Source organism: Trichosurus vulpecula, chromosome 6 (genome assembly GCF_011100635.1).
Source record: "Trichosurus vulpecula isolate mTriVul1 chromosome 6, mTriVul1.pri, whole genome shotgun sequence".
In the NCBI taxonomy this organism is placed as follows: Eukaryota; Metazoa; Chordata; class Mammalia; order Diprotodontia; family Phalangeridae; genus Trichosurus; species Trichosurus vulpecula.
Window position 1 is genome coordinate 84,581,436 of NC_050578.1, and position 13,960 is coordinate 84,595,395.

Here is a 13,960-nt window from a genome sequence, read left to right on the forward strand (position 1 = left end):
GGTGATGAAATGAAGAATTTGTGTTTAATGTTTATAGTTACAGAATTATCCATCTAGAGCTGAAAGTGACCATCTAGTTCATTCTCCTTCTACAGATAAAGAAGCTGAGGCCCAAGGAGGCTAAATAACTTGACTAACGTCTTACAAGGAATAATCATCAAAAGCAGAATTTGAACCCTGGTCCTATTACTCTGAGGAAACACTCTTTACTATGTACTATGTTATAGGGGGCTGGGCGGGTCGTGGTATGATGGGAATATTCAAACCAGAAGTAAAATTTAAGAAGGTAAAAAGAATTTCCCCAAGGTCTTGGCACATCATATTTTTCCAATCTCTAGTACATCATATTTCTAATCTATGTTTTTTGAAAAGTAGATTATTAGCACAATTAATTGCTATTGTGATCATTTTCCTATAGGAGAAATGCAGATTTATAAACTAACTTTGAATGACTGTATTGAGTGCTTTTTTCAGGCTTAAAAAAACATGAAAAACAAAAGAAGTAACTTTTTTATTTGTCAAATATCAGTTAACTAAGAAACAGCTTTTTAAAAATGTACCCACTTAGTAAATTTATAAAAGAAAGTAGATGGATTTAATTTTTTCCTATCAATACAAGGCCTAATGCAAAAATAAAATAAAACATTGTAAAATGTTGTTAAATGACATATATTTGAAGTGCATAAGGTTTTTTCTTTTTACAAAATATACAGACAAGTATATATTTTATAAACATAAATATCATAGAAACATGTTATCATTTAGATGAATTTGTAGTGAGGACCTAAAATTCATTCAGAAATCTAGGATTTTTCACTAACCTAATTTTTAAAGGAAAGTAGTTTTCTTGAAATCCTTTGGCTTATGTTTTTGTTTTACTCTGCCTTATATAAAATCTTTGTACCCAGTAAAACAATTTGAACAGTATATGAAATGAAGAGGCAGGGATTCCAAAGTGGTTCCGTAAGATTTTCAAAGCTATCTATATCTGAGCCCAGGTTCTTTCATTTTTATAAAAAAGGATTTGAGATGCCTAGTGCCTTCCTTTTTCTACCAAGCATCACAATGTAAAACCACCAGTTAAAACATGCTGTTTTGTAAGTCATTTATGAATTTCCTGAATTTTGTTCTTGAAGCTAACTTCTAGTCAGTGAAAACCGTTTAATCTCAATACAAACAAATATTGTATAATTGAAGTCGATCTAACAGAAACCTCAATTTTCCAAAGATGGTATATCTTCCCTTCCTCTTCTCCCCTCTCTTTTTCCTCCCCCAACTGAACCTCCTAGGCTCATTAGTAATTTTCTAGTCTCTTTCTTATGGTATTTATTTCATTGTGCTTTCATTGTAATTGGGTACCTGTTTTTGATCTTCCCCTATTAGATTTTAAGTTCCTGGAAGGCAGAAGTTTTGTTTATTCATTTTCATATCACCATCCTCCTCTTAAAGGGGAATCATTGTGCCTCTGAAATAATAGCGATGGAAAAAAAAGTGTTGAATTAATTTCCACATTCTGCTAATATTGGTGCATCAGCAGGAAACTAAAGTACAAAGAGGAAAAACTTTAAAAAAATGAGACACAAGTCAATCTATTTAAGAATTGACTAGTATAATTGTATTTTAAATGAGTCCTCTTAAATGGGCTACCTCAGAAACATGGAACCCGAGAACTGGATGGCGCCTTCAGTATAACACTGCATAAGAATTTCTCTTTACAATTTAATTGTATCTGTCAAGTGGAAATCTACTAGGAATCATGCTTCAGAAATTTGGATCTTTATTTCTTAGAATGTCTTGATGCTAAGACATTTCAGAAATGAACAACTGTCACCTTTAAAATAATCTGTCAGAGAAGGATTTTATACTTTCCATTTATATGTTATAATATGCATTTAAAAATTTTAAGTGACCAGTATTGACTTAAACATTAACACTCATTTGTTTAAAATGGCAACTATTAAATAGTTTTCTACTTTTAAGTCCTGTCCGGATGCAACCACTGGATTCAGTGTTTTCTATTTTATTTCTACAGTCAGGTTGGTAAAATTTGACTGTAAAATACAGTAATACTAGAGTTTTTTTTTCTCTCTGATCAAACAAACATAGTTTAAGTAATTTTTAAACTTCAAAACTATAGTTAGTATTCCTGGAGTTAGAAACAATAGTTTAAAATTCTTATAGCTTGTTTGGTTTGGATGCATTTATGGTAAGGATGTATAAATTCACATAGAAATCTAGAATTTTCCACTCTAATAATATCACTATAATTTATGAAAATTTTTTTTCTTTTAAACCTATAAATATCCTGATGTGCAGAAACATAAATTGACTGGCTTGGTATTCTGGCAGATCAGGAAGAGTAATTTTTTGAATCCCTTGTTATTTTCTCTTCAAGTGAAACCAGATACTGTAGACCCCCTTGATGCTCACAAATAATCGTCCTTGGGTGATTTCAGATGATTCTTTCAGTAGGAGGACTCCTACAGATCACAATGTCGTAAAAATGAGGTTTTTTTGAGTAGGACTCTTCGCTTCATTCTTTCTTCCTCATTTCCTGGCAGTCCAGGTTTACTAGAAATGGTTTTTACCTTTGGGACAGAAGGAAGAGAAACACATAATAAGATGTAATATCTAGTCATCCTGTTTCCATATATCCTTCAAAAAACAAATCTAAGTTGTAAAAACAAAGTTGGATTTCAAGGAATTTTTTGGAGGCATTTTATGGGGTAATGGGTAATACAGTTATTACAAGGAATCTGTCAGTCCATCTACATGGCAGTCATTGTCGTTTTGATCTTTTCCTTCCCAAGGCACATAAATGGATTACTCTCCCTGCCCCCCCCCCAATCTCTATTGATAATTCTGGATAAAATCATTTAAAAGCATTGCTCAATTTATAATAGCTTTCTGTTATGTATTTCTGCATTGAAGAGATGCAACTACTGTATCATATGAGGATCTTAGGAATTTTTTATGTTAACAAAAGATCCTCATAATAAAAATAGTTGGAAGCCACTTCCAAAGACATCATCTCATCTATTTTACAGATGAGAAAACTGAGAGCAGAGATTTTTTTAAAATTTACTTTTTATTTTTAGTTTACAACACTCAGTTTCACAAGTTTTTGAGTTCCAAATTTTCTCCCCCTCCCTTTTCTCCCCTCCCAAGATGGCATGCGATCTGATATAGGTTCTACATATACCTCCATATTAAACTTATTTACACGATAGTCAAGTTGTAAAGAAGAATTATAACCAATGGGATGAATCATGAGAAAGAAGAAACAAAACCAAAAAAGAAGGAAAAAGGAGAAAGCAAATAGTTTTCCTCAATCTGCATTCAGACTCTGTAATTCTTTCTCTGGGTGTGCATAGCTTTTTTCCATCATGAGTCTATTGGAGCTGTCTTTGAACCTTATATTGCTGAGGAGAGCCAAGTCTATCAAAGTTAGTCATCACAGATACCATATGCCTGTCTGTAATTTTGTATAATGTTCTCCTGGTTGGAGAGCAGAGATGTTAAGTGGTGTATGAAAAGTCACACAGCCAGTTAGCCATATATCCAGAGAGCTTAGAAACAGTCTTTTTTTTTTTTTTTTTTGAGGGGGGAAGGCAGGGCAATTGGAGTTAAGTGACTTGCCCAAGGTCACACAGCTAGTGTGTCAAGTGTCTGAGGCCACATTTGAACTCAGGCCCTCCTGACTCCAGGGCTGGTGCTCTATTCCCTGCGCCACCTAGCTGCCCCTAGAAACAGTCTTAACCCTCAAATGCAGGTCTCTTCTACTGTACCTTCACCATAGAAATAACAATATACTTTCCCCATAAGAATATATAGCGAATAGCACTTTTGAAAAGGTCTCAGGTGCAGTTCTGTAGGGTTTTTTGTCTTCATATTGACTACATTAGTGATTGAGATTATTTTTGGTGATATGTTGAATCAATAGACTTTGAAAAACATTTGAGTTTAAGACTGAACAGATTAATTATTCGCCTGAGGTTAAATTGTTTCTTTCTATTAAATTTTTCTGCCCTTACTGCATACCAAAATGCTGCATACCAAAGATTGTTTTCCTTTTAATTAGAGGACCAGATTACTAAAGTTTGTTTGAGCAACCCCAATTAGTATCTGGGTCTCTTACTGTTCTACTTTGACTAATGAGGTGGAGTATTTTCAGTGAAAGCAAATACCCTTGGTAAAGCAGTCTTTAATTTGTTTATCATGTTTGATTTCAGTTAGGCAAACAGATAACTACTGACTGGGCCCCCCTTCAGTCTATTTGCATTAAGTGGGTAAAGCATTCCAAAGAGTGGTGAGTAGGCCACTCAGAGAAAGCTTTTATTGAAGCTCATCTAGGAATGAATATTTTAACAATCAGATTCAAAATGTATTCTAGCATCTGAGAATAACTGTTCAGTTTTCAGCTGAGAGGAAAATAATCTTTTATGGAATAGGGATTGCTGGTCCCAAGAACAGAAACAACCAAACGACAAACATTTATTAAAAAGCTACCACGCGCCAAGTACCATTTTAAACACAAAGATAAAAAGCTGAAATAGTCCTTGCCCCAAGGGAGCATCTGAGGAAAAATATACACCCAAATTATTGTTTGTTCGTCCTTCATTCAAAGAGGACCAGTGACTTCATGGTGTGTTGTTTTGACTTGAAGTGAATTGGATTTAAGTGAGGCAGAATTGCCCTAAGTTGTTAGCCGAACTCTTTCTTCCAGAGTCATTTAAGTGCAGTGGTAGAATAAAAGTCAGGATGACTAGAGGTGGTGAGGGATGCAGTGGATAACCTTGATGTCTTTGATATCTGACCAAGCTTTAAGCACTCCCCAGCACCTTCTTCAGCCACCTTCACTGCTGTTGGAATAAATTGTTCTCATCCACCCACTCCACCATCGAAGTCTTCACATATTTGGGGTAGACATCCCCCAACTCACTAGCCCATCTACCAGAACGTTTTACTGGGGTATGGCCACTGCACTTGCTACAGCTTCTTAGAGCCACAGGTGAGAGTTGACTGTCAGGTAGGTGCCAAAGGTGAATGAACAGCCCTGAAAAGGGCTCTTGGGAAGCCCTCACACCAGAGGGACCAGTCGTCTCCAAATACATCAGTACAAAATACACACAAAGTAATGAGGGGGTGGGGATCAGGAAAGACCTGATGGCATTCAGCTGAGCTCTTTGAAGGATGCTAGTTAGGGCTTCTAAGAAGCAGATGTGAGGAGGGTGGGCATTCTAGGCATGGGGTACAGCAAGGGAAGAGGAACCCAGACTAGAAATGGATTCTCTTGGGTGAGTAGCAGCCAATTAGCCAAGTTGGATAGCACACAGAATGTAGAGTGTGATAGAACGGAGTAATGCATAAATAGGCTTATGGAAAAGTAGGCTGGAGCCAGATGATGAAGGGCTTTTTATTGTTTTTTTTTTTTTTTGGAGGGGGGAAGGCAGGGCAATTGGGGTTAAGTGACTTGCCCAAGGTCACACAGCTAGTAAGTGTGTCAAGTGTCTGAGGCCACATTTGAACTCAGGTCATCCTGACTCCAGGGCCAGTGCTCTACTCACTGCACCACCTAGCTGCCCCTATGAAGGGCTTTTTAAATGCCAGAGAAGTTTGTATTTGATAAGTGTAGTACAGTGGAAACACCTCTGGATTTGGAGTTAAGAGTACTTGGATTTGAATCCCAGCTCTGCCACTCACTTGGTGTGACTTGGTGGAGTCACTTAAATTCTCATGGTCTCAGTTTCCTCATCTTCAAGATGAAGGGGGTTGGACTTTGTGAACTCTAAGGTCCTACAGGCAACAGGAGACCACTGGAGTTTTTGGAGCAGAGAATGAGTGACATGGATGACAGCCTTGGAAGAAGTGGCACTTGTTGAAGTCTTGTTGCACTCTTCCACAAACATCCCTTCTCCCAATCCCTATCGCTGTCCTTTACCACCTTCCTGGCTTGTCTCCTAGGTCAAAAAGCCCGTTTTCCATCCCAGTTAGAATGCCATTAGATTGTTAACCAAGTACTAGCAATGAAGTCAAGGCTTAACCTTTGGCATTGATTGATCTTTTCATGTCATGAGGCCTCCTGCCTGTCAGTTCAGTCCAGCAATTAAGCATCCACACCTGGACAGCCAGAGTGCTCCAATGGTAGGCAGCTTCTGAATGGCTGCAAAAAATGAGGAAGGTCTCCAGCCCTGGACGTGCTGAAGTGACTTTATGGGATGACACGGACAAAAGTTGCACAGGACGAGCAGGAATGAATTAGTTATCTCCGTTGTTGGAAGGAAGAGCCAATGATAGTTCCATTTATACAAGTATGGGCTATTTCAACAAATACAAATCTCCCCATCCCTACCATGAAGAGCTTACGTTCTACTGGGGAGTGAGAAGTGGTACAACTACAGCCCACATAAGGCATCTTCGGGAGACTGAGAGCCTTCAGGTAGGAGTCTAAAACTGGAAACTGGCAAAACGAGGATAGTATGCATTCCCAGGAATGGAGGCTAGCCTGTGCAAAGAAAGGCAGGAGTTGGGATGAGTATATTTGGAGTTCCAAGGATTTTGCTGTTAGTCTGCCTTGGCAGAAAGACAATGTGTGGAATAAATTCATCGGGAAAGTGATGGGCTGGCAATATTGTGGAGGCTTTGAATAGCAAGTAGAAGATTTTGTGTTTTCCCATAGAGAATGAAGATGTCTGAGTGAAGAAGTGATACAGTCAGTTCTGTGTCTGTGTTGGTGGCTGGATCGAAGAGGGGAGAAACGGAAAGCGAGGAGACCAATTATGAGGCTATTGTAATGTTACAGGCCTGAATTGAGGAGGGCATGAACTAATGTGGTGGCTATGTGAAGAAAAGACAAAGTAGGTCAGGAACTTCAAAAGCCATCTAGTCTCTCCACCCCCCCCCCCCATTTTATAAATGAGGAAATACCCTCAGAGAAGGTAAATGACTTGCCCAAAGTCACACTAAAAACCATTGACAGAGACAGAATTTGAACCCATGGCTTCTGATCTAATAATCTGGTATGTTTTCAGACAAACTGAAACTGGGAAAGACCTTAATTTAGAGAGGCCAAGGTCACCCACTTCATCCTGGGCCATAAATAGTCCTCCTCTTGACTTTTGTCTTGCCACTGGACTTCAATGATTCTGGAGGAGAGAGTGAGGCTAATGATCAGAGGCTCCCAAACTTATTTGGCCTACCGCTCCCTTTAAAAAAATTGATCAGTGCCCCCCTGGAAATCTACTTTCTTTAATTAATGTTTTTTTTTTAAAATTTGTGTCATTTTAAAAAAATATAAAATTTAAAAAATGATACATCTTAAATTTAGTAATTTATTGTAAATTTGTGGTTTTTTTCTGCATTAAAAGTTTGATTACACAATATTGTATCATGTAACTGTATAGTATTGTATTGTAAACAAGTTATCACAGCCAAGTATTCCTGCTGATGCATGCTGAACTTCTTGCCAATGTGTGACAAACTTGCCTACCAATACTTGCTTGTTAAGACCTGTCAGTGGACTTCATCACTGATGGGTTATAACTTGCATTTTGTGTGTTTATTTGGAAAATAATGTAATCTCTGTTACACAACAGATGAAACATATGTGAATAGTTTTTCAAAATTTTGTTGTCTTCTCTTCTTTCCTTATACTTCCACTAACGCATTATTTTTATTTGCACCTGAGGCTACTACCACTCCCCTGGATCATTCCAGCACCCCCCATGGGGTGGTATAGCTCTCTTTGGGAACCTATGTGGGTGACTTTACACAGCTCTGCCTCACTTAAATCCAATTCACTTACAAATCAAGACATGATGTCATTGGTCCTTTTCAAGAATTAAGGGCGAACAACAGCAATTATGGGACCTCTTATTCAGCGGGTACTTGCTTAGGACTGGACAATTGATGATGATGATAATGATGAAAACTAACATTTATATATTGCTTACAATGCCAGGCACTGTGCATTTATTAATATCTAGGAAAGAGAATTTGAAATTAAAATAATACATGGTTCTAGATGTCACAACATTTTTGCTATGGTTTATATATGCACATACACTGATAAATACAAATGAAACATGATGGACAATAAGTACATCATTCACAGAGGTACAGATAAAGAGTTGTGAAGTTTGAGTAGGGGAGAGGATACAGCAGAGTGGAGAGAGAAGTTCATGACTGGAGGTATCAGAGAAGAATTGCGGGAGAAAGTAGCATTTGCACCAGGCTGAGTGCTGAGTATGCAAAGGCAAACACTAGGCCCTCCTCTTCAGGAATTCACAGTCTAATGACAGAGACAACATGTAAAAACAAGATACATAGGGGATAAATTGGGGCTAATCTTAGAGGGAAGGCATTAAGAGAACTGGGAAAGGTTTCTTGCATGCAGAAGGTGGGACTAGAGCTGAGACATCAGGGAAACCAGGAAGGGGCAGAAAAGAGGACTGAGAATATTATAAACATAAGGGACAGCTGGTGGCAATGGCTAGTGACTTGTGTTATGAAAAGCTAGAAAGACCAGCAGACTCCAATGAATGATGCAGTTTGACCAGAAGGTAAGTACCAAAGATCCCTAATAATGGGATAAAGCTGGAAAGATTATATGGTGTGGACATGGTGGAGGTCCTTGAAAGACAGGTAAAAGAGTTTGAACTTGCCTCTGTAGGCAGTTGAAAGGTTGAAAAAGATTTATGCATAAGGAAGATGAGTCTGGCTAGAAGCTGAATGGGAAGGATTAGAGAATTGAGGCAGGAAAACCTGTTGGCAGCCTGTTCCTTGTTGGGAAGATGGTAGAATGACCTCAAAGACCCTGCAACCTTTTAGGTTCTAGAGTCTTTGGGATAGCAGAAGAGTGGAGTAGGAGGGAGTCAAAAGCAATGGATTCTGGTCTTAGAGTAGCTCTAACAGTTAGTAGCTGTCTAACTGCTGGTACGTCTCTGACACGCAGCTTCCTCTTCTTGGAAATGAAGATAATACTTAACTCTGCTTTTCTCACAGGACTGTTGTGATGATCAAAAGGGATAGTGAACGTAAAAGTGTTTTTGAAATCTTTGAAGCACTGTCCTATTATTATAATTATAATTATCATCGTCATTACTCATAAAGCCAGTCTTGACTAAAAACTTGCCTAAGGTTTTTAACTCGGATACTAAAATTTGATAAGGATACCAGGTCAAAGTGTTGTTGGTTCAGGCCTTAGAAGCTTTTAGACCTTTTCTCATGAGGAGTGACTGTGCTCCCTGGCTAATTATTTTAGGCATAACCCAGCCATACTTTTTACCCTCTTGAGCCTTCTTCTTGCCTGTCTTGCCATAAATCTGGCCTCCAGTGTTTCCCCCTTTCATATTCTTCCCAGTTCTAGAGCCATGATTAAATCAACTCTGCCCTTGTCTCTGGAATGGGTGTGTTCCCAGTGGCCCTATTCCCTCTCTGGCCACCACTGCCCTGAGAGTGTTCTCTCCTACCTGGGGTCTCTGAGCTTGTATTTTATTATAATTGGCTTCCTTTATAATCCTATGTATTTTATTTTTACCAACATAATTTTAAAAAAATCCAGTCACTTATGATAAACACAACTCTGATGTCTTAGCCAGTCCTGAAAGACAAGAGTAGAGTGGACGTAATGGAATCAAATCAGTTCATTAGTCAGAAAGATGCAATAATCTGTAGAAAGTTATTTAACATCTCTGGACATTAGTTGCCTTTTCTGTAAAATGGAAGATTTGTATTAGATGACCTCTAAGGTTCCTTCCAGCTACAAATCCATGAATCTGATTTGTAGTTTTGTTTTAAAAAATTCTTATTTTAGATATATTGCTGTTCAGTCATTTTTCAGTCATGTCTCACTCTTCCTGACCCTAGATCCTGGAGTAGTTTGCCATTTCTTTCTCTAGCTTATTTTACAGATGAGGAAACTGAAGCAAACAGGGTTAAATGACTTGCCCAGGATCACACAATTAAGTTTTCGAGGCTAGATTTGAACTCAGATCTTTCTGACTCCAGGCCCAGGACTGCATCCATAATGGGTCACCTACCATCCTCCAGAGGAATGGCCAGACACTGTAGGAGGAAAATCAAGAGAGAACTGTATCATAAATCCCCTGAGAGGAGAGAGTGTCTAGGAGGAGTGGATGTCAGTCAAATGCTTCTGGTCGAGATAGGTGAGGACTGACAAGTTGCCTTGGGGTTTGGCAATTAAGAGATGATTGGAACTTTGCAGAGAGCAAGTTTAGTAAAACGATGAGGTCTTGAGGCAAACTGCAAGTGATATGAGAATGAGAAACAGTCACCAAAACCAATATTTGTATTATTTTGTTTACTTAAAATGAGCAAATAAAAAATATCCAACATATTTTCTTTAATGTCAAATATTAATGATTGTATATTAATGTAGACTTATTGCAGCTTGGTGGCCTAGTGGATCGCTCATTCCTCTCAACTTTAGAATTTCTCTATCATGTGCCTTCAACTCTTTATTCTGAAGAATCACTTCAGCCTTTAAATTGACACATTCCAAGGACCCTCTGCCCCTCTCTCTGATTAAATGGATTTTCCTTTGTTGTTATTCATTAGTGTCTGACCCTTCAGGACTCCATTTGAGATTTTCCTGGCAAAGATACTGGAGTGGTTTGCCATTTCCTTCTCCAGCTCATTTTACAGATGAGGAAACTGAGGCAAACAGGATTGAGTGACTTACCCAGCGTCACAAAGCCAGTGTATGTGCCTGAGGCTGGATTTGAACTCAGGAAGATGAGTCTTCCTGAACTTCAGGCCCAACACTGTATCTACTGTGCCACCTAGCTGCCTGGTTTTTCCTAACATCTCCATTTAAAGGAGAGTACACAGGTCAGTCAAGTCTCATTCCTCTTTAGGCTGCACTCCCCATACCCTCTACTAGGTCCCCCACCTTTTCAGCTTCCTTTTATGTATAGTCTTTCCCCACTATAAAGTAAGTTCCTTGAGGGCAGAGTCGATATTTCTTTCTACTTTTATTTGTATTCCTTGGCATTTAGTGAGAGCTTCTGAACTTTATAAGTGCTTGTTGATTGACTGACTGACTGACTGACTAATGAAGGACTAGACTTTCATCATGAAGAACTGAGTTCAGATTGTAGCTCGGTCACTAGTTCTGTGACCCTAGGACTCTCAGAGTCTCATTTAGTCATCTATAAAATGGAGTTATTTAATAGATGCACCCACCTTACAGGGCATTGTGAGGGTCAAATAAAATAACATGTCAAGTGCTTTGCAAACCTTTATAAATGTTAGCAATTATAAGGCCACATGAAGGGCGATGCTAGAAGGTGACTTTGGAGGTTAGCAAGTCCAATCTTCCCATTTTACAGATGAAGAAACTGAGGCCAGGAGAGATTAAGTGATTTGGCAGGGGTCCCACAACTAATAAGTGTCTGAGGAAGGATTTGAACCCCACTCTACCCAATTCCCTTGTCCACTGCACCGCCTACTGATATAATTTATGTAAAGCTTTTGTTATAGAGCATTACAGCTTTCTAGCTTTAACTGTGATTGTTATTGTTATATGGCAGATGAACTAGACAATTTCAGCCATGCATATAAAAAACTCAGTAATCACTTATGGAATTAATTTAGTCTTTATTTTTTCTTCTGGGGGAAAAAAGATGAATTTTTCTACCTTTTTGAAATTCCCAAAGGATTTATCAATTTAGAATTCAAAAGAAGAAAGTTCTTTTAAAAATAAGCTATAGAAAAAGCTATTGAGTTATATTGTTAATTCAGTAATCTGCTTTATACTGACATTTAAATTATTTAGACCAATAAAATGGTATAACTAAAAAATTCTCACAATTAGAAAATTTAACAATATTTAATAATAATGAATGATGGCATCTATTTGTGTATAACTTCATAATGTTCAATATACTTCTGTAGCCACTGCTTTGCTTGATTTTTATAATTCTATGAGATAATTGGAGTAGGCAGTATTATCCCTGTTTGGCAAATGAGGAAACTGAGGACTAGACAAATTGAATAATATTTCCAGTGTCAAAACCTAGATTAGGAGTCAGACGACCTGACCCTACCATGGTAAGTATTCTAAATGGTTTATTCTTAGTCTTGAAATGTATTTATTAGAAATTAGTGTTAAGGACAAATTGAATAATATTCCCAGTGTCAGAACCTAGATTAGGAGTCAGAAGACCTGACCCTACCATGGTAAGTATTCTAAATGGTTTATTCTTAGTCTTGAAATGTATTTATTAGAAATTAGTGTTAAGGAGGACAATTACTTGACTGTAGAATTAAATATTGGCAAACTAATGACCTGTTAGTAGCTGTTCATTAACTTTTACTAGGATCATAAATTTAGATCTGGAAGGAACCTTGGAGACCATTTACTTGAACTTCCTTTATGTAAATGATCAAACTGAGACCCAATGACCTCACCATGTTCCCACAGGTCCAGGTCATCTGACTCCTTATTCAGTGTTCTTGACAAAGTACTATGTTGTCTCTTGGTTGCATTAATCAAAGTGTTTGTAAAATAAAGAGTCTGAACTAGGTATTTTAAGGCACTTTCCAGTTCTAATAATTCATGACTATTAAGCAAAGTACTTGGAACATTGTTTGTTCTTGTTGTAGTTCTCTCGACTTTCTGATCCTCTTTGTGCCTCCATTTGTGGTTTTCTTGGCAAAGATACTGGACTGGTTTGCTATTTCCTTCTCCAGTGTCTCTCCATTTTTTACAGGCTTAAGTGACTTGCCCAGAGTCACATGCTGCTAAGTGTCCAAGGCTGGATTTGAACTCAGGAAGATGAGTCTTTCTGATTCCAAGCCCAGTGCTTTATCTGCTGCCCTACCTAGTTGCCTTATGGGTGCTGTAGCCTTTCACAATTAGGTAAGACTTCTACCTCTCCCTGTTCTATTTCTCCTCCCCCTCAATCCCTACCCCCCAAATGAAAATAATATCTATAAAGACAGATTACAAGATTAAAATCCTTGCTGGTAATTTTGGCCCTGTCTATGCTCTCTGGGCCATGACACATCTATTTGGGGTAGCAACCTCAGTTATTTACACCACTAAAGTATCTTTTGTAGAACTGAATTTCTAGGGAGCTATGGTTCTGCCCCAGTTGGTAAATAGTGCTTTCCTACATAGTATTGTAGGTATGTCCTACTACTGACATTGATGCTGGATACTGGTGTAATAGAAATTAAGGTGGGACTTTTTGGTTTTCTTCTCTTAAGTGCCTTTAATGATTCTGGCCTTTGTTTGAATGGGGCAGATAAAGTGGGATCTTTTTGTCTTAGTTATTTCTCTGCGTAGGGAGAATTGGGAGTCATTTGTATATGAGGTGATAATGGGGATGGGGAACTATCCCACACTTAGCCTGGGTGAGATCAGAGCCCTCAGGGCTCTGAACAGGATAAAATTGAGGACAGCTTGGCATTTGACTTTTGGGGCACACTCGTGGAAGTGATGTGGATGAGCAAAGGTGCCCTAAAGTCTCCTCCCCTTATCTTGAATTACCACAATACTTCCTCCTTATCCTGGATCATGGAATCCCTAATTTCCTGCCCCATCCTGAGTCCTAAAATTTCTGGTCTCCCTTATCTTGTGTCAATTGTTGTCCTTATCCTGTAAGACTTATCCTATCCCTAAATCTCCAACCCCCGTAAGAAACCCTAAAATCATCCTTCAGACAGTATAGCTTTTTGTCTATATAAGTCTGGTCCCTTCCCTACATCAGTGCCTTTGTTTAGCTCCTTGCTAAATCTCAGGATGGCAGCTTTTGCATCAGTAAAGCTCCCGATGGCTACAGAGAAGGTCTTAGTGAATTCTTTCGCATTTGATGAACCAGCTTTCCCAACTCTGACATCATTATTTTGGTTCCGAAACTCTGGAGTCCACACGTTAATTGGACTCCAGTGATCTTCTCCTAGCCACTGGGATAACAGGTAAGCACCCTTTTCT

At 38.4% G+C, this 13,960-nt stretch overlaps 1 protein-coding gene across 1 annotated transcript in view; it reads right to left on the reverse strand.

Annotated features, from left to right (window-relative positions):
• Positions 1-494: 494 nt before the first annotated feature.
• Positions 495-13,960, reverse strand: part of APELA (apelin receptor early endogenous ligand) — a 52,670-nt gene continuing 39,204 nt past the window's right edge. Inside the window, exon 3 of the mRNA XM_036764076.1 lies at positions 495-2,588. The gene's annotated coding sequence lies outside the window, so the exon portion shown is untranslated. The remainder of the gene's footprint in view (positions 2,589-13,960) is intronic.